A 22,339-nucleotide genomic window follows, 5' to 3' on the forward strand; every position below is an offset into this window, starting at 1 on the left:
ACTGGAGGTAAAGCTGTCTCCAACCAAGACTGAACTTGACAGTCAAGAGGAGAAGGTAAACACCTGTACCACACCACACTCATCACATAGTCCCACTAAACCTACACAACCAAAATCCACACATAGAAACACAAAACAAATCACAGAAGCTCTCAATAATAATCTGCTCAAGCAACAGAGACCTCCAAAGCAGAAACACAAGCAACCTCCACCCCCCAACACAATCCAAATGACACACAGCCCACAGACTCAATGTGCCAATAAACCACAGCCCATAAGGCAAAACAACATACCCAACACACTAGTCATAAATGACTCTATAGTCAGGCACAATGATGCCCCACTCACCAGGCTAAACAAGGAGAAGGTTACTGTCAGCTGCCTGTTGGGTGCTAGGATCCGCCACATAACCCACGCACTCAGGTCACTCCACAGCAAGTACAAATATGACTGTCATTGTCCATGTTGGTGTGAACGACCTGAGACGTACCACCCTGGACTACATGAAAAGAGACATGGAAGAGCTCTCCAATCTTGTAGCCCAGGCAGATATGACCCTAGCCCCGAGTAGCATCCTGCCCTTACCCAGACTGATACCACAGTACAAGGACAAAATGATTGACTTCAACAATTGGCTAAGCTTCTGCTGTCATTCTAAGGGATCTAGTATCTGTCTGCCTGGGATGACATGGTCAGCAGACCATGATGCTTTGCCAGAGATGGCCTGCACCTGTCACATTTGGGATTCTGGATACTGGCTAAGGGTCTTGCCACCCCTATAGTGCCTTTTTTAGGCAAGGTTCAAATGACAAATTCACCATCATAACAGGAATAGGAAAGGAAAAACTGAGAGTAACGCTACTCAATACTAGAAGTCTAAATCTCAAAATGAACTCACTTGAGGCACTGATTAAAATGGAGAACATCGATATCTGTGCAGTGACTGAGTTCAAGGCTCTAAAGAGCAACCCTGCATTATCAGGCTATAACTCATACCACACTTTTTGGCCATCTAACCTGGACCAGAGCACCAAAGGCGGAGGTGTGTCCATATTCATTAAGGATATCCACACCTCCAGGCTAGTTGCGCAGCATAATGTATCTGAGGTTATCCAAGTGCAACTAATTCTGGGAAAAACTGCAATCCAAATTGTAGCTTGCTACAGATCCCCCACCATGCCCCAGGATTCCCACTCCTCTTTTCTTGATATACTGGAAAATATTAGGGTTCAAGCAAACACCCTAATAATGGGTGATTTCAACTATCCCACCATTAACTGGGAAAACTACTCACGTACCAACTCCTTCATGCAATGCTTTCTGGAATTCATAAATTCCAATGCCCTGGATCAACTTATCCACACCCCCACCAGGGGCAACAATATCCTAGACCTAGTCATTACCAACATGAGTGTGTTCCACACCTGAAGGCCCAAACAGAACCAAGACATTATCCTCCAAAAAAAGGAAGCCAATCTGGTGGTCCCCTGCCATAAACAAACTCTACAACAGAAGGAAGAAACTGTTGCAACAGAGAGTAAAATCCCATGAGTGGAGGAGCTCCCTGGTTAGCCTCAGTAAGAAGCTGAGATCCCTTATAAGATCCTCCAAAGCTAGCTATGAAAAGAAAATCACCACTGATTCTTAGGGCAGCCACAAAGCATTCTATAGCTATGTCAAGAATCTCAATGGCAACACCCAGATTTGCTCTGAATTACAGCACAACAGCAGGAAAATTACAGAACCAACTGATATTGCCAACATCCTGGAAGATAGGTTCAGTGCTAACTTTACCCCCCTCACTCCCTAAAGGGCCCATATCTATACAGGAAGAATGCAGAGTCCCTGTAATCACATATATGCAGGTAAAAGCTGCACTCTTTAAAACCAAAAACACAGCATTCATGGGACCGGACAACATACCAGGCTGCATTTTTCACGAACTTCAGAACAAACTGGTACCCCACCTAGAGCAGCATGTTCAATCATAGTCTCACGTCAGGCTTTGTGCCCACTGAATGGTGCACAGCAACAGTTATCCCACTCCACAAAGGGGGAGCCACTACTGATCCTGGGAACTATCGCCCTATTAGCCTAATGAGCCTGGTCTGCAAGGCCATGGAACGTATCATAATGGAATTCATAAACAAAGCCATTGTTAATGTCCAAACTCTGGACCCCACCCAGTTCGGGTTTGAGAAAGGCAGATCATGCCTTCTGAACCTGATTGACTTCTACGAGGCAGTCACCAAAGCCGTAGATGAGGGTAAGGTGGTTCACACAGCCTATCTTGATTCCCCATTCTGGAATTATAGCAAAACTCACTAAACTAGGTATAAATCCCTACATCACAAGATGGGTTGACAACTGGCTCACTGACAGAACCAACACTGTAAAAGTTGCAGACTCCAAATCTGACTTCAAACCAGTGACAAGTGGGGTACCACAGGGTTCAGTCCTGTGACCTCTCCTGTTTGGTAGCTACTTCTCAAGTACAGGCTAACACAGAAGGCCTCTGGCTAATGAAGTTTGCAGATGACTGCAAACTAGGCACCATAGTCAAGTTTCCAAATGATGTGGACATCCTACAGAAGGGCCTCACTGAGACAGATGCCTGGTGTCAGAGGCATGGCCTCAAGCTCAATGCCAAAAAGTGCATTGTCATGCCCTTTGGTAAAAACTCTGTACCCACGAACTACCACATAAATGGCAGTCTACTTAAAGTCAAATGTGTGATAAGAGACCTTGGGACCCAGGTGGACAGTAGTCTCTCCTTTGATAATCACATTGCCACAGTATTCAGGAAATCCTTCTATGTGGCACACATCATCAAAAAAGGGTTCTCATCCAGGAAAAAAGAGGTCATTGTTCCCCTCTACTCGGCACTCATTAGACCCATTATAGAGTACAACGCCCCTTTTGGAATGTACCTCACAAGACATCTGCAGCAGCTGGAAAGGCCACAGAAGTACCTCACAAAGAGGATTACTGGCCTCAAACAGATGCCCTACACTGACCATCTCAATAAACTCCAGCTTTTCTCTGTAGCATATCACCTACTCTGAGGAGATCTCTGCCTAACATATAAAGCTATGTTAAATCCAGAGCTGTTGAACATGCTACACCTAAAGAAATCCCAATCCATCCAACTACATGCTCTAGGGACCTATACCTTGTCACCACAATAAACAGGACATGCTGGAGAGATAGATTCCTGTCCCAGAGACTTCCCATACTCTAGAACAAGCTACCCATCTATGTCAAGCAAAGTTCCTCATTAGCACATGAGTGGATGAGAAATAGGAAATACACCCTGGGGATCACTTCTATGGCTCTGCTCGACAGGGGTACAGGAAATTAACTTTCTTGGGTGGCGTAAGCCAGGGAACCTTGTTGGCTAGGCTTACTTAAGCTCTTGGGCCAATAGTCTAGTACCTACCTATTAACCTATATGTAGATATATTGTGAAGACATGACAGCTTGCATTTTATTTGTCTCACTTTTTGTTTCCTGGTATCAAATTACTTCTTTCTCTTTTGTTTCATATTGCTAGCTGCTTGTGCATCAAACCTATTCTACCTCATGGAAGAAAGTTGCTCGGAGTGCTCAAAACTCACATTTAGTCACAGACATCAAAATCTCATTGGCAAACATGTTTTCCTCTCACTACTAAAACTGACCAGCAATTTTAGAATACTCTCTAATCAACTTATCTATTACTTACCAGAAAAAAGCAGAAAATATCTTCACAAGTCTGGCAATACATAAAAAAAGTAAGCAAGCACATTAATAAGTAAGCAAGTCAATAAATAAATAATACAGAGGCCAGAAGTAGGAACTGCCAGCATATTACCAGGGAGACTGTACAGAGAAGGTCACCCACCACTTGAAAGCTGATAAACATGTAAAAACTGATAAAAAGGATATTTTACTTCATTATTTTGAATAAAGGCCAATAACTCTGGCAAAACTTAACATCTGAGCTTAAACGTTTCAAAATACCATCTGTGTAATACAATCACCTGATTGTCCCCCTACATAAAGGAGGACATTCCACAGAAATATCAAACTATCGCCCCATTGCCCTACTTTCTCCCCTAGCTAAAATTATGGAGAAGTGTATCCATAAGCAATTACTCCACCATCTAATTGAAAATAACTTACTTTCCAACTGTCAACATGGTTTCAGACCCTCGCACAGCACTACCACTGCCCTTGTGTCTTTCACTGACTATATTAACAGGCACCGAAACCTGAATAACCTTTCTTCTGCTCTATTCATCGACCTGTCCAAAGCATTCGACATGTTAAACCACCAAATTCTCTTAAACATCCTGAAATCTCTGTCATTAGACCCACTTTCCATAAAATGGTTCAATCCTACCTGGACAACCGACAGCAAGCGGTACTTTGGCAAAACACTTTATCCACCCTTCTACCTGTTACCTTAGGAGTCTCTCAGGGGTCCATAATTGGACCTCTTCTCTTCTCTATATTTATTAATGACCTTCAACTAGTTATCCCACAAGCCACCTGCATACAATATGCTGATGACTCAACACTATTATGTTCAGCTACATCATCCCATGACCTTCATGCTCTCACCCAAAAAGTATTCAACATAGTTGAACAATGGTTCTCTCAGCATTACCTCCTCTTGAACCCTAAAAAAAAACAAACTCCTCCTCTTCACGCCTACTCATAAGTCCTCCACTCTTCAATTCTCTGTAACATCTACCAACGATACTATTATATCTTCTGACTCTACCACCATCGACAATAATCTGAGCTTTGACATCCACATCAATAATACCATAAAGACTGTTAATAAAAAAATTAGTACCCTCTATAGGATAAAACCCTTCCTTTCCCCCACTGCTAAAACTACTATTGCCCACACACATTTGATCTTTACACTCCTTAATGCCTCTCCCATTTTTACTAATCTCTCCAAGAATAACCTCAACAAATTGGAAATGGCTTATAATAACATAGCACGATTTGCTACAGGCAACCCATTCCGAACCCATCATTGCATTAACCTAAAACAGCTAGGATGGTTAGAACTACAACACCTGATTAAATTTCACCAACTCACCCTTGCCCACAACATTCTTTATAAACCTTCTAATACTCCAAGTTTATCTACCCTAATCACCCCCTACACAAATCTGAAGTCTTTACGCTCATCTCAAAAACTACTAGTCCACACCACTAAACCTAACAACAGAGCTGGGGATTCCCTTTTCTCTAATTCTGTAGGTAAATCCTGGAATCTTCTCCCTTGTGACCTCTCCTCACTCACCTCATTATCTCTCTTTAAAAATAGACTTAAACTTCTCCTCAAAACTCAGTGGCTATGCCCCTGTTCAAAACCAGACTAGTCATCTACCTCTACTAATTTGTCTAACCTATCCATTGCTTACTAGCCTCTGCTACTTTTTTTCCATCACATCATATTTTTCTTATCTACCCCTTTTCTTTTTTTTTATGTCATCTTTTTACTTTCTCTTCTTAAGTAACTCCTTTTCTACATTACTACTCACCTAACTTCCTTTGTTTACCTCTGACCTAACCTGACTTATGTCTCCATACCTGAAATTTTACAGTTTTATGATTTTTGTCCTCAATAATATATCCTGTTACAAACTCTGTACCGTTAATTACTTAATAAAATTGACGATGATTTTTATTTCCTTTTTGAAAGTTGCTATTTTTATTAGTATATTGATATTTTTTCTGTGTTGTTTGAACTAGCACTATTGTATTTAGACCATGTCTTGAAGCTTATCTCCCAGGGCCTCTACTGAAGGACATGTATCCAGTTAGATTAGCCCGGACAACAAATGTAAAATAAAATAAATAAATAAATAAACTATGACATTAACGGTGGTAATCATAATTGTCGCACTTAGGCATAGCAAAAAATTGTGTTGGCTGTGCCTTAGTGCAACTAACATGCATTTGATATAGGCAGTAGCAAGCCAGCAGTTTCAATGTAATTTATAAGAACTTATGCAAATGAGGCACAAATGAAATATAAATGAAAATTGACTGAAATTTCTGGGACTAACTTATGTAAATAAAGCATCTTGTTCACCTCTAGGGGATTCACAGCCACTTTTTTATCCACATCATAAGTAACGGTATTTCATCCAGGAACAAGGAGGTCATAACATCACTGTACTCCTCCCTTATCAGACCCATTATCGAGTACAGTGCCCCCTTTGACATGTACCTTACCAAGCACATGTAGCAGTTGGGGAGACCACAAAGGTTCCTGGCCAGGAAAATCCAGGGTCTCCAATACCTGTCCTATACAGATAGGCTAAAAGCCATGTCCCTCTACTCAGTCTGTTACAGACTGCTCAGAGATGACCTGTGTCTGGCATACAAGGCCATCTCAGACTCAGCCTTGATGGAGTTGCTGCATATCTGTAAGTCAAACTCCACTTGTGCAACCCACATGCAAGGTCTCAACCTGGTCTATGACATTAATAGAACTTGTTGGGGATAGATTTGTGTCCCAGCTCCAGTTTCTTCCCACATTACAAAGATATGCATTTGGTTTCTCCCCGGGCCTCCTCTGAAAATTGGCTTTGTTCCAAGTCGGACTTTCCCGGTAAATAAATAACATTTTCATTTTCCCATCTGCAATGTAATTTCATCATTCTCCTGAGTGTGTGTGCCTATGCCACTGCCTATGGAGTTATCTACCTCCTGTGAAGTAAGTGCTCTGGCCACTGTCTTCAGGTTATGCTATGAAATTGAATGTCATGGCATCATTATCAACAGCCACAGCCTGCTGTGCTGAAGTCCAGGATGTGATTGTTTCTGGCACTGACTGTAAAGGAATCTGTGTGTATATGATTAATGAGATCAGTGAAAGATGGTTTATCAAAAAAGACATGATAACCACACTTACCATGAAGAGATGGCTGAATTTAGGCCAGAGCTGATATGGATGATCCACTGGATGATGAGACATGATAAGGGTTACATGTGAAGAAGTATCGTAGCCAGCAGCTCTCATAATATAGTGAAATTAGCCACACAGTAACCTTCCACACTGCATATCTGTGGTTGCTGCAATGGCCTGAATGTATCAATGTCCATACCATCTCTGTTGATTCCAGTAGCATCTTCATTTGTGTCAAAGACATCACTTCTTATAGAGAGAAGGTACTCCTTATCTGGTGTTAAAGGCTACAGTGTGGAACGACCACACTGTAACCTTTGAAAGTGAGGTCTTTCCACGTTGTAACCTTTAATAGTCTGAAAGGACCACTACCTATGTTGTAATGGGCAATTGCATTCTACCTAACCTTTCTCCTTGCATGTCCCACCATGTCATTTGTTCTTTTCCTACACTTTGATGAGGCGCAGTCCCTTCCCACAACAACATTAATGTCTACCAGGACTTGATCTATCTATTAGCTCTATCTGCCTACTTTGGACTCACCTTGCCAAAGAAATGTTTCCTTATGACCTTAGAGCATCTATAAGGGTGTGGCTGTCCTCTGAGCTAATGGTTTCTATCTTGTATTTTGTTTCTGCTACTGCAGCATTTTGTAATCTACAAGTACATACTGGAGCAAAATTAAGCAAGTCTCCCACGCATGAATTTTCCTTTAAGCAAGTTTAGAACAAATATCAGAGAAGTGCATTAAGGGTAACTTTTGTGTGGTGGGCCTTATTTAGCTTGACAGTACTCTGTATTTTAAGTTAAGCTGTAGTGCAGTTCTGAAATGTATAGCTGTAACTGTATCCTGTAAGGGTCTGAAATAATTAATTCTACTCATTTCTCTGATACTGTTAACCATTTCTATAACAAGCATTGCCAGCAGTAAGTCTCTTAAGAGATGCAAACAGCAGGGAAAATAGCATCTTACACATTCCCAGTTATGTCTCAAATAATTCATAAAAATACTACTTACCTACCACCCATAAAATACTAATTACCTATCATGTCTATTTTCCTATAATAATATTTTACTAGGTTATATAGAATTGCAACAGGTTGAAAAGAACACTGTAGTATAACCTTTGGACAATATTGAACCAAACAATTACCTCGACAACCATTTACAATTCCATGTACAGATAGGAAGAAAAACAATAAAATAAAATATGAAATCAGATATGGATCCACTTAATAACAAAAAACACACTTCTATACTGGCATAGGTTAGACAGTTGCATTTATAGGTAAGACCCGCATCAGGAAAAATAATATGTTATAGGATCAGGTAACAAGTAAGAAAACAAGAAATGGATAAAAGACTTGCCAAGCAGATTTGTGAGGAATCAAAAGACTGTATGTAAATAGACTAAAGAGAATGACCCAACAGTTAAGCCATAACATTCTTTTGTTTTTGGTGATTTGGGTAAATGCTTACATGTTTTAATGTAATCAGTTGCCACACAGCTGATATTTGCCCAGTTGATAGATTTAAGGTCAGCTCAATTCTTTGTAATATCAATTTTTAACAAGAAATACAGTAATAGATTGTCCAAGGTCATTATTAGCTACATTTTGGTGGAATTTGAAGTATGGCAGATTGCTAAGAAAGCAGTTGATTATAATATCCAACTTATTACCTGTCATGTCTTACAGGTGCTACTTTTCAACAGATCTCCCGGAATTATACCAAATAAATTTGTTTTCCTGCTAATTTGAAATTATTACTGCTTAAATAAATGTCTTTTGTTAGTTTGCCCTTTTCATAGACTGTAAACAACATGGCTCAGACCATAGGTTCATACGTTCATAGGTAAGCACCAGGCTAGCTGCCCTTGTGGGCCAATTTAAACCTAGATGGTTTCCCTTTTTGTACTCATATTAACCTATCCAGTTTTATTAAAGATTGGCCTTACCTATGCCATGGTCAATAATTACATATAACCACTAATGAGAATAACTGAGACCATACCATAAATAATTTCAGGGGACCCATGCATATGATAAAGCATTTAGAAGCTGCATCTGTCCATTAGTAGTACAGGAGGCAGTCCTGGGGTAAATGCTGTTTCCCATCCAAAGATCCAAGTTGCACTTGAATATGGACAGGGATGATCTTTGTTTTATGTGGATGGGAGTCTGTTCCAGAACAGTCGTTTCCTCTGTGAGCTATATCTGTCCCTCCAAACCATTCTGTTGATATTGCAGAAGATGTTTACATCCCTATTCATGGTATTCAAGATACCATTTCACTTGCTAATGTGCAGTAAATACATCAGTATTGGGTCAGATGATGCCTTGTATGCCAGACACAAGTCACCTTTTAGCAGACTGTAGGATACCAAGTATAATGACAGGGGACTGAGTTGCCATGTAGGAAATATTGTTTTGGCCTTGTATCCTTTTAGTAAGGTATCTTTGTAGGCATTCCAGTTCTTGTATGTGTCTGAACAGATGCATTATACTCAATGATAGGCCTAATGAAGGCTGAGAAAACGGTAACAATGACATCCCCAGATCTAGGCACAATCCCCTTGTCTATAAGCTCTGCAATTTAGAATGACATCCCTACAGCAATGGTCATATGTTGGTCAAAAGTTAAATATGACAGATTAAGGCTAACTAGAGTAAGTCAGGGACTGATAAAAGAACTTCTTATGTTCTTTTGCAAATCAGGGTTAGCCATGCTGCATTATGTGAATTGCTCTTTAAACACAGATGTCGAGGTGTTTTTATTGGAGTAAATGAATCTGGATGGTTGAGGGTGACCTGCACTGATAGGCAATGTGCCCATGAGAAGCATATTTGCCACTTGCACCTCAATCATACTCCAGTGTGCTATACCACTGACAAATTAGTTATGTACTCGTGGCACTACTAATGACTACTTTGTCTGCACCCTAACTTCCAGAAAGAGTCAGTACCATTCTGTACAAAATAGACGCATAATCTACCTGACGTCCAAATAATAATAATAGAAATAAAAATACTGACATGATGTAATACTACAAAAGTGGTTATGTAACCTCTCTCAAAATTCACTATATGAAAGCAAACTTAACCAAATGTTAATAATGTTAATAAAAATTATTATACTTCCAAATAAAAGAAAAAAAAAATGTGTGTGTGTGTGTGTGTGTGTGTGTGTGTGTGTGTGTGTGTGTGTGTGTGTGTGTGTGTGTGTGTATAAATATATACATGTATATACATCAAATGTACACAAGAACGATAGCTTACAAAACTGAAATTTATAAGATCATACCAGCTTTTTGTATTACTTACCAGCATAACACTTTGGCAGATGGAGTTTTTAAAGGTATAGCAACACTTCTCAAGATGTGATATGGACACTTTGGTACAAATTCACGTCTGTCCCTTTAAACTACACTACTGAGTGTTGGGAATGGTGTGTAACATCCATGACTGTATGTTTGGTCTTATGGGTGTTATTTTTGTAAGCTATCTTTCTTCTGTATGTTTGATGTTGTCATCTTGATGTTTTCAGTTTTGATGTTATGTTAACTTGATCAACTTAAGTAGACCCATAAATAAATATATATATATATATATATATATATATATATATATATATATATATATATATATATATGGATTCCCTTCACAAGCTTGAAGTTTCAAAACTCCTGATAAGCAGACCAAACCCCCCTCTAACTGCTGCAAGAATCAAAAGCAGGAGAAGCTTTGGGTCTACGGTGAGGAGTAGAGCGATCGCCTGTCACCCCTGACAGCGATCCTCCTCTTTGATCAACAATGGTGCCACAGGTAAAATGACCTACAGAGGAGTCGGCAGCAACATATGACTGTGTGGGTTTCAGATGTCCATGAGATCAAGAGAAGGTTTTGTAGTAAGTCCTCTTTTTCATTTTTGTACAGCAAGTGAATACGTGTTCATATGTGCATGTATGTGTGCATGCATATGTGTGCTTGTATATACATAAATATATATATATATATATATATATATATATATATATAGAGAGAGAGAGAGAGAGAGAGAGCGAAAGAGATGATTAGAATGTGATTAATCATTGTTTTACAAAATTGATCACAAAACATGCAACACAATTTAGTGAATAATCACACTGTTGAACACTCAACACATTGAACACATGAAAGATTGCAAAAGAAAAATAATTTTTTTTATTGTCTTTGCACTAAGACCCTCTGTAACACTTGCCTTTAACTAGTCTGATTAGTGGTATAGTTACATGCATTTTTTAAAGTAAGGAGCAGGGATAGGGTTGGGGGAAGGGCAGGAATAGGGTTACAATTAACACATATTACTAAGGTGTTGCAGGAGAATTTGCCAACCCCCCACTGTAGTGCAATCTCTCACAAGATGCTAGCAGATTTTTAGTGCTGCTAAACATGTTGGTAGCACATGACTTCAATATTTCATGTTGTGACCTTTTTGTCAGTCTTTTGTGATTCAATATTAGTGGATCTGATTTTATAAATGTATCCTTGGTAGAGTGGAGGTTGGGAGAAGAGCAGCAATAGTATGATCTGCATAATGTAGATTTAAGCTTCCATTTTTTACTACTCCAGTACAAAGCAAATTAATTACTTTTGAATAATTAATGTCTTATAAAATAACTGTAAATGCAAACATTGATGTGAAAAATTAAGTTTAGATTGTTAAAGTTATCAAGCTTTGAAGGAATGCACCCTTCTGTCCTGCAACTGATTACCTGCAAAAACAATTAAGATCTATATATATCAGTAGCTAATTCCCCTCCATCGCACTTATCACCATACACCATGGTACTGTTTTTATCAGCTGGAGAATGTTAAGTACAGGCTGTATTAACTTCTTTAAGTTAATACCATTTATTTGGGAAAGAAAATTAAGATTTTTTCAAGGCATTATTACAATTTTCAGCTCTGCTGCAACTTTTCTATAGTCCTCCAAGGCCTAGTCCAACTCTACAAGCAGAGTGCAATACTTCCTTGCATTAGGCAAGCATGAGCTAGAATCAGTTTTTATACCTCTACAGTTGAGAAAGACTGAGAGAGTAATGGAAACCAGTTATAAAGGAGGCTTGTTCAATGGGTGCAAAACACTTTTGAATAAGATGCATATGAAAACCAATACACTAATATTGAATGCATTTCTGTAGTAACTGTTCAGTAGTATAAACTGATGGATGACATTATAAAAAGTAGAAATGGCATATTTACCAACCCTGATGTTATAGTAATCTCTCACTATTGTCATTCAGCTGTTTTGCAGATTGCTTGGATAAAACAGCTGTCAACCACGTAATGCTTTCATATATATTGGGTGGTGCATGATAGCTTGTCTCCCTACAAAACAAAATCATTTTATATAGATAGAGATACAACTGGATTTAGCTATGTATAGATAAACAGATAAAGACAGTATTGCATACTTGAGAGTGGCCTCCAGAGGTTTTAAATGTTTTATGGTTTAATAATAGGGAGTTGATCAAACAGTATACATTTATTCATATTGGACCCAACATTTACAAATGGAAGTGGAAAGCAGCACACAATAGTTTAACAGAAAGGTTCCTTTAGATTGCAACCTCAACAACTTTATGCCATAATTCCACATAGATAAAAAATTCTAATCCTGCTCATCAATTAGTCAATCTGGAAGGAAGAACTGCCTTACGATAAAATAAACTGAAACATTTATATATGTTATATATAAACTAGCAATGCAAAATTTAAATTGCAAACACACAGACACACACACACACACACACACACACACACACACACACACACACACACATTCATACACACATAAAACAAAAGAACAGAAAGAAAAAAAAAGAAAAAAAAGAATCTTACCTACACATGCTTGAAGTGAATTTGTTCGAGCATCAGTAGCCTGCAGAAAAAGAAGACATATGACATAACGTTGAATGCTTTTTCTCATTGTCAGTGTATGCCAGCAATATATATATATATATATATATATATATATATATATATATATATATATATATGCACACACACACACACACACACATATATATATATATATATATATATATATATATATATATATATATATATATGAGTTCACTTTATAACATCGAAATACTGAAATGTCGAATTTCAGTATCTCGAAGCTATAAAGTCGAATGTTCAAAATAGCGAACGTTCATAATCGCAAATTTGACATATGTCGAAAATATGTCGAATTCACGGTTATGAAGTTGCGCTATGTAATGTCCGGGTTTGTGTTTTGTTGGTGCGTGGTGCTGTGTTTGGATGTAGGTGTTATGTCAGGTAAGTGAGTGTTTTGTAAGGGTTTTGAGTGTGAGTTAGAGTGTGTGTGAGGGATTGGAGAATGTGCGTGTGTGAGTGAGCTTTTGTGTTGTGTTTGTGCGATCTCGGAATTAGTATATATAAGTAGGGGGGTGTGGGGGGCATGTGTGAGTTGTGTATGTGTGTTGTTTTTTTTGTTTATGTTGTGATGTGGGTGTTTTATTGTATGTTTAGTGTAGTGTGTGCGGTGTTTTCGGTTATGTGGTTTCGCGGTTTTTGTTTGTCGGTGTTTTGTGGATTCGGTTTTATAGTCTCGAGATACTGAAATTCGATATTTCAGCATTTCGAGGTTATAAAGTGAATCCATATATATATACATATGTGTGTGTGTGTGTGTGAATATGTATATATATATATATATATATATATATATATATATATATATATATATATATATATATAGGTCCCCTGTTCGATGTTCTGCTGCACATTTTAATTTTTCGATGATATGAAATTTGATGTTATGGGTTTTAGATGTTCTGGTCTCGCTGTTATGAAATTAGATGTTATGGGTTTTAGATGTTTTGTACCCATCCATGTGCTAAGGTGGTCGATCACATTCTCAGTAAATACCTTAAATTGCTTCCCCAGATCTGTAAGGACTCTTGGTCCTTTTTAAGGTCTATCAACAATATTCCGTTCAACCCTTCCTACAACTTTTTAACCATCGATGTGGTGGATTTATACACCTCCATACCACACCAAGAAGCTGTGGAATGGGTTGAACTCATGCTGGTGGATCTGGAGGCACCAAAAGAGGAGGTCGAGGTGGTCACCCTCTTACTTGACATTATTTTATCGTCCAATTTTTTCATCTTCAACAACCAGCATTATTTGCAGAAAAGGGGCATAGCCATGGGCTCCCCTTGTGGAGGGAGTGTGGCGAACCTTGTGGTTGCCTATTGGGAAAAGACCTTTTTGTTTAAACATCCACAGTTTAAAGAGGCCTCTAAATATTACACCCACTTTTTGGACGATGTATTCGTCCTTATTCAGGGGAATCTGGATACTGTTACCAACTTAATGAAGAACATGAATGAATCATGCACTTTTTTAACATTCACCCACCATTTTTCAGTCAGGGAGACTGACTATTTGGATGTTAAACTTGTCAAAGATGTTCATAACAATTGTTTCCTTTCTAGGATTTTTAGGAAGCATACTTATTGCAACGCTTTCCTACATTTCACCAGTAACCACCCTTTGAAACAAAAAAAGTCCATCGTCAAAGGCCAGTTGGTTAGAGCTACACGTATGTGTAGCACCCTTACGGACCTTGAAGATGAATGTGTTAATCTTAAGAGCATGTTCCTAAATAGGGGCTACCCAGGTGGGTTATTAGATAACCTTATTGACGAGGTTACTTTTAAAAGAATTTCAGGGTTTTACCAACCTTTATTACAGGGCTCTATACAGTATAACTCACAAGTTATGGTGGTTTTGGAAACATCATCAGAATGCAACGAACCTGATCACCTCTTGGATGAACATAACATCTCTGGCCAGGTTCCACCTACTTCTACCCGTGATTTCAAGAGTAGTTTTGTTATTACACATAACAAACACATTATTAGTATGTGTTCCATCATTAAGAAAAATTGGGATTTCATTTTAAATAATGCTTATTTACTTGAAATTTTGGGTTCTTCCCCTTTTTTTGTATTTAAGAGAGGCAAAAATCTGAAAGAATTGTTGCAAACAGGAGATTCATATTCTGTTCTATCTAGACAAACCGGAACATTCTCCTGCGGCTTTTGTAATTGGTGCAGATTATTAAAAACAGGAAACTCTTTCACCATAAGAGGGGAAAAATTTTACATCAGACATAAGATTCTTTGTGACACTAGATCAATAATTTACATTGCATTTTGTAATTGTTGCCTGGCATTTTATGTTGGTAAAACGGACCGCAGATTGCGTGACCGAGTTTACCAACATAATTATGCCATAAAAAATAAAAAGACTGACAACGCTCTTTCCAAACATGTTTTAGATCATGCTGGGCACAGCTTTTCATTCATGGGGGTTGACTTAGTAAATGTAGGGGTTAGGGGGGGTCCGCAAACTCTTCTACTTGAATTAAAGGAGTTGGAATGGCAACTATTATTAAATGCCTTTTCCCCCCCTGGTCTTAATGAAGCTTGGAACATCTCTGTCATATTAAAATATAAAAGTTACCTCAGGAATTAGCATTGTTTGTTAGACCTAAAGTAATCGGTAACATCTTTGTCACTTAGAGATATAAAAGGTACCTTAGGAATTATTTGCATATTGCTTGTATGTAGTAATTTATTAGATTTTAGTACATACATTTATATACTTTGTGAATATATCCTTTGTATACAATGGATAAGGTCCCATAAATTTGGATGTTAGTTATTCATTATTATAGGTTTTTAACCTGTTTAAAAATTTTGGCGCACTTGAAGTTAAAATTTTTACCTCACTTGTGAACCTCTTCTGTGACTACCTTCGTTTGACAAATGTTTTTTACGTGGTATAGGAATTTGTTAGGCGTCTCATTGTTTGAAATGCCAATAAAAATATATCCACTTTTATAAGTGTTTGATTAATGGTTGATTAATGTCAGGAATGATGTTTTAGTCTGATTGTTTTATTTTTATTTTTGTAAATTGAAAGGCTATGGTTTTAGTTTGGTTGTTGCTAAGGATATGACATCATGACAACCAAACGTTCTACTTTTAAAAGTGGTTTTGGCGCTGTTTTGTATTTGTCTGAAGAAGCTTCTGCTTTGGTCAGGAGCGAAAACGTTTTTAATAAAATACGTTCACGATTTACCTTTGGTTCCTGAGTGGCTTGGACTTGCTTTGCTTTGTTACGGTTTTAGATGTTTTGAAGTAGGCCTATATATATATATATATATAATTTATTTATTTACATTTGTTGACTGGGCTAGTCTAGCTGGATACATGTTTTTCAGTAGAGGCCCTGGGAGAAAAGCTCCAAGCGTAAGTAAATTACAAAATACAATAATTAAAAAATGACTAGATTCAAATACATTAAAGAGCAAAAATGCTAGGAAGAAAAATAAAATTGTTTCTACGAACAATAGTACAGAGTCTTTGCGTAGGTTTAAGATACAATCAAGTACAAGTTTACATAATATTTTAAAATTATCATTCATTAAGTCAGAGAAGGAGCAAGAGAAAAGGCAGGAAAACACAAGGGCTAGTATAAAGTTAGCTTCTATTGATTAATGCTGCAGAGAGGCCATAGCCCAGGAGGAAGGGGTATAGCAAGAAGAGAAATAAGAGGAAAAGTATGATTCAGTCAGGCTTAGAGCAGGGACAAAGCCAATGTAATTTTAGATGTTCTTTGAGATGTTTCTTGAAGAGTGGTATAGATGAGAGAGATGTGAGTGTTCTAGTAAGCTTGTTTCAGATTCTGCCCACAACATTGGTAAAAAGTGAGTCCCCAGCTTTATTATTAGATTTAATATTGGAAATTAGTAGCTTATTAGCTGAGCGTAGTGTTGTACGATTTTTATATGGGGAGATCAGATTAGAGAGGATAGGGGTATTATTTGGGTAATAAAGAATTTTTTGTGTGCTCACAAGTTGATTATATAGTAGTTGGTTTTGTAGTTCTGACCATCTGAGTTGTTTAAGGTTGAGATAGTGGTGGGTTCTAAAAGGGGAGCCAGTGGCAAATCTGACTATATTATTATAGCTTGTTTCAAGCTTGCTAAGATTGTGTTTTGATAGATTGGTATATATGGCAGAAGCATAGAATAGGGTAGAAGTGAGATGAGTCTGGGCAATGGTGGTTCTAGCTAGCAGTGTGAATAAGGGTTTGATTCAATACAGGGAGCCTAGTTTTTTATTGACAATTTTTATAGTATTGTTGATATGATCATCATAACTGAGGTTATGATCTATGGTTATGCCCATGGGATGTGTAGTAGTATCAGGGGAAATACTAGTTCCATTATTAGAGGTAATTCTGAAGTGGATCTGTGGTGACTTTTGGGTGGGAGCAAAAAGTAATAATTTTGTTTTTTAGGGGTTAAGGAGGAGGTAATGATGGGTGAACCAATTTTCAACAGAATTAAATACAGTTTGAGTAAGGGTCTGGAGAGAGGTTGATGACTTAGCAGTACAGATTAAAGTAGAGTCATCAGCATTTTGTATACAGGTGGCTTGAAGAAAAACAGTATAGAGATCATTAATAAAAATGGAAAAAAGAAGATGGCCTAGGATAGAGCCTTGAGGGACTCCACTGTTCACGGGGAGGGGTGTGGAGAGATTATTGCCCCAGAGTACTGCTTGTTGTCTATTTTCTAGATAGGATTTAAACCAAAGAACTGCTTGTGGGTCAATACATTGGGCTTTTAGCACATTGATAAGTAAGTTATGGTTGACCATATCAAAGGCTTTTGATAGGTCAATGAATAGTGCAGAAGAGAGAGAGTTATTGTTTTAATTCCTGTTTATACAGTCAGTAAAGGTTAGCAGGGCAGTAGTTGTGCTATGAAAGGGCCTAAAGCTGTACTGGCAGGTGGCAAGTAAATTATTGTGGAGCAGGTGTTGAAGTAGTTGATGGTGAATATATTTTTCCATTATTTTGGCTAGTGGAGAGAGTAATGCAATTGGTCGGAAGTTGGAGATTTCAGTGGATTTCCCTCCTTTATGTAAGGGGATTATGTGAGAGACTTTCCATATGAAAGGGATGGTACCTTCTGTGATTGTTCTGTTTATAAGGATGGATATGGGATATGATATGGCTTTAGAAGCTATTTGAAGGTATTCTGCTGGCAGGCGGTCAGCAGAAGGGATGCAAGATTTGAGTTTTTGAAGGAGTTTGCAGATAAGGGATGTTGGCACAGGTTGTATATGGAAGGAAGGAACTGGACTGTTTGTATATTGTAAAGGAGAGGGGGGTAATGGGAGATAGTGTCTTTGCTAGAGTTTGAATAGCTTCAGTGAAGTAATTGTTAAAGGCATCAGCTATTTGCATAGGACTGTTATGGGGAATTGAGGATGGGGTTGGAGTTTTAGCCTGTCCTGGTTGGAGGAGTTTATTAATGCCTGGCCAAAACTTTTGAGGGTTTTTTGAGTGTGATTGTTGAAGGTGGGAAAATAGCTTTTCTTGTCTAAGATAATATCCTTTTTGGTAGCATTTCTTAGCTGTTTAAAGTATAGGTGGTCTGCAGAGATCTTAGAGGCTGTCCATTTGGCCCATATTTTGTTCCGTAGGAACATCTTTTCTCTGGTTTGTTTTGTGAGCCATGGGGCTATTTTGGTCCTAACTCGGGAAAAGCAAAGGAGGGCATGGCGATTTAGGATTTGTAGGAATTTAGTATTAAAGTAAGAAACTGCTTCATCCAGTTTAAGTTGCTTTAGAGGTGACCAGTTACAGGCCTTTAGCTCATTTTGAAAGCTCTCGGCTTGAAAGTGTTTTTTAGAATACTAGGTTAAAAAAATGTTATTATTAGGGCTGTGTGCCTTTTATTTTGTTATGTAGGTTAGAACATGGTCACTAACGTCATCTGGGAGAGTTTCTGGTGTATACGTTTCAGAATGTCTGTTTATAAGGATCCAGTCAAGAGTAGTTTCCTTATTACTAGGTTTGTGGATTCTTGTGGGGGTGTTTATTATTTGAGTGAAACCATATAGATTTATGTGGGTGTTAGGATTGGGGGAGCTACACGTAGTCCAGTCTATGTTAAAGTCACCTAGTACAATGGTTTCTTGAGGTAGGAGGGTGGAATGGCTACTAAGAATATTTTCAAGAGTGTTAATATTATTTCCTGGAGGAATGTAGGAGCAGATTATATAGATATATTTAGATTTATTAATTTGGAGTTTGACGGTAAGGGTTTCTGCATTGGTATTTGAAGGTAGTAACACATTATAGGATGAAACTAGAAGTTCAGATTTATACAAGATGGCTACATCCCCACCCTTTTTGGATGTGCGGTCACATCTTAGGATGTTATATCCAGGTGGGGTTATTTCTAGGTCATGAGTAGAAGGTTTCAACCAAGTTTCTGTAAGGCAAAGGATATCAAATGCATGCACTTGTAAAAGAGCATGCAATTGACTAAGTTTGTTGTTAATGCTATGGATATTAAGTTGAGCTATTCTGAGACCGTTACCTAATCTTATAGAGGTAGAAACATCATTGGATGTTTGTTTTTGTGGATTACTGTCAATTTGTGGAATTGGGCCAGGATTAGGATGAATGTCCTCATCTAATAGAAGATGTGTGGAATGTTTTAGCAAAGTCTTTATAATTTTAAAGTACTTGGGTTGGCTTGTCTTGCTGGGGATATAAGTAACATGGGAATAGCTATAAAACCTTGGAAGTAGATAAGCTGAATTAGAGATTATGTTGCTATGGGAGAAGGCATTGAGATGTGGAATTGGTAGAGTTTGCCGGTGGGGAGGTACTTTATAAACTAGAGAGAAGTGTTCGTAGAAGGTTAGGGCATAGGGTAAGGTTAGGAATATTAATGAAGAAGTAATAAGAAGAGAGTTTTTGAGGATAGACTTATGTAAGTAGGCCATTTGAGATAGTAGGGTTAAGAGGTTATGTAAATTGTTGGATAAGGTAAAATAAGAGATATAGCATGGTAGAATAGGTCAGAGGAGGCTTGGGGGAGGGTAGTAGTGAAGATAAAGGTAGAGTAGTAGGGTTATAGTCACTTGCAATGGAGTGGAGATGATTAAGGAGATAGATTAGGGGTGGAGTTGATAAGTAGTAGTTTAAGGTGATAGGGTGAGTAGTAAAGTGGGTGTGGCTAGAGAGGTATAAGTTTAACAGCACTGGGGGTGGGTGGAAATTGGGGGTAGGGTAGGGGAGCAGAGTGAGCCAGTAGGGCGAATGGAGTGGGTCAGAGCAAGTACTGAAGGATTCAGCAGAGACAATCAGTGAGCAGTAAAAACCCAGAGAGAGAAGGTAGAGCAGGTAAGTAGCTTCTAGTGGAGCAGGTATGATGTAAGAAAAAGGATAGTGAAGAGGGAAGAATAAAAAGAATAAAAGTCTGCTGTAGGTAGAGGATGAGAAGATTACGGACTAGGAGCAGAGAGAGAGTATTAGGGGGAATAGCTAGGCAGCAGGGCAAGGGATGAGAAAATAGGAAAAATAATGTAGTGAGCTGAAACTAGGAAAAGTGGGGGAAAGAGTAAGGGCTCTAGGCCAGATTAGACTGCCACCTAGTGGGCAGAAGGATTATTACAACAGTTGACCAAGAAAAGGAATTTAGTAAGTAGGGAAGGATAAGGTAAGTGGTGAGGGGAATACTATCAGGTAATACCGGTCAGGGAGAGGAGTCTGGCTGCTGGCTTTCCTGACTCAGTGGCTAAATTAGTTTACAGAGTTTAATTAAAAGATAAAACACAGAATTGCTTACAACATGGGGCAGTGGTGAAACATACTTTGTCAAATACTGTACAAACAGGAGAAAGTACTGGGGCAGCAGAAAAAGATGCTCCAATTTGGCAAGGCCTGAAGTAGATGAGGGGGTCCTTAGAAGCCAGGCAGGTCCCTTATTGCAGGGTAGTGGGTAGAATGCTAGGAGGGTATGAAGGTAAGATGAGAGGGTATTAATAATGTATTAAGGCAAAAAAAAAGTAGCTTTAGTATACAAATAAGATTAGGTAGGTCAACAGTTCTACTAATAGGTTCATAGGTTCATAGGTTCATACTAGGCTATCTGCCCGAGGGCATTTACAAGCCTAGCCCATAGTTTTGTGGCTTACGCCACCCCTTTAGTATGGGGAACTATACCCATTATTTTGCTGTGCCTCTGTCGAGCAGTGACACTGAGGTGATCCCTGGGGTATATCTGCGATCTCCCATCCATTGGTCAAGATTTTTCTTGAACAAGGCCAGCGAGGTGCTCTGCCTCACATATACCGGGATTTTGTTCCACAGCATAGGGAGTCTTTGGGTGATGAATCTATCCCTCCAACACGCCTATTAATAGCCGTGTCCAGGTTTAAGTCTCATGGATCTAGATTTTTGAGGTGAAGCATATTCATCAAATCTGGGTTTGACATGGCCTTGTATGTTAGGCAAAGGTCACCTCTGAGCGACTGAGTAGAGCTGGAGTTCTTTGAGTCGGGCAGCATAGGACAGATGTTTGAGACCCTTTATCCTTTTGGTGAGGAACTTTTGTGGCCTCTCAAGCTGCTGCAAGTGTCGGGTCAGATACATTCCGAATGGGGCATTATACTCAATCATTGGTCTGATGAGTGATGAGTACAGGGAGACTATGACCTCCCTTGATCTAGACGAGAAACTCTTCATGATAAGGTGGGCAATGTAGAAGGTCTTCCTAACTAATTTGGCTACATGGGTGTCGAATGACAGACTACTATCAACCTGTGTCCCTAGGTCCCTGATAACTTCTTCTGTGCTCAGTGGATTGCCACCTATTTGGTAGCTAGGGGTAACCTTGTTTTTCCCGAAGGGTATGACTATGCATTTTTTGGCATTTAACCTTAGGCCATGGCTCTGGCACCAGTTATCCGTTTCTGTGAGACCCTTCTGTAGGATATCTGTGTCAGATGTGTTTTCTACTATGGCACCCAGTTTGCAGTCATCTGCAAACTTTGTCAGCCATAACCTCCTGTGTTTGCTTGTACTTCGGAAAAGTAGATGCCAAACAAGAGTGGGCCCAGGACTGAGCCCTGTGGTACACCACTTGTGACAGGCTTTGAGTCTGACATGGCGCCAGCAACTCTGACCCTGTGGGTTCTGTCACTCAGCCAGTTTGCAACCCATCTTGTGATGTATGGGTTAACATTTAAGCTGATGAGTTTTTCAATGATACCCGAGTGGGTATTGTATCGAAGGCCTTCGCCAGATCTAGGTAGGCTGTATGGACTGCCTTTCCCTCATCAACGGCTTTGGTGACTGTTTCGAAAAAGTCAACCAAGTTTAGAAGGCATGATCTGCCTTTGACAAAGCCAAACTGGGATGGATCCAAAGTCTGCAAATTTCCTATGTCTTTATTTATGAGGTCCATTATGATCCTCTCCATGGCTTTGCAGATAAGGCTTGTCAAGCTAATGGGCCGGTAATTTC

The sequence above is a fragment of the Protopterus annectens genome, chromosome 8.part0, assembly GCF_019279795.1.
Source record: "Protopterus annectens isolate FY-2018-M chromosome 8.part0, PAN1.0, whole genome shotgun sequence".
Taxonomy (NCBI): domain Eukaryota; kingdom Metazoa; phylum Chordata; order Ceratodontiformes; family Protopteridae; genus Protopterus; species Protopterus annectens.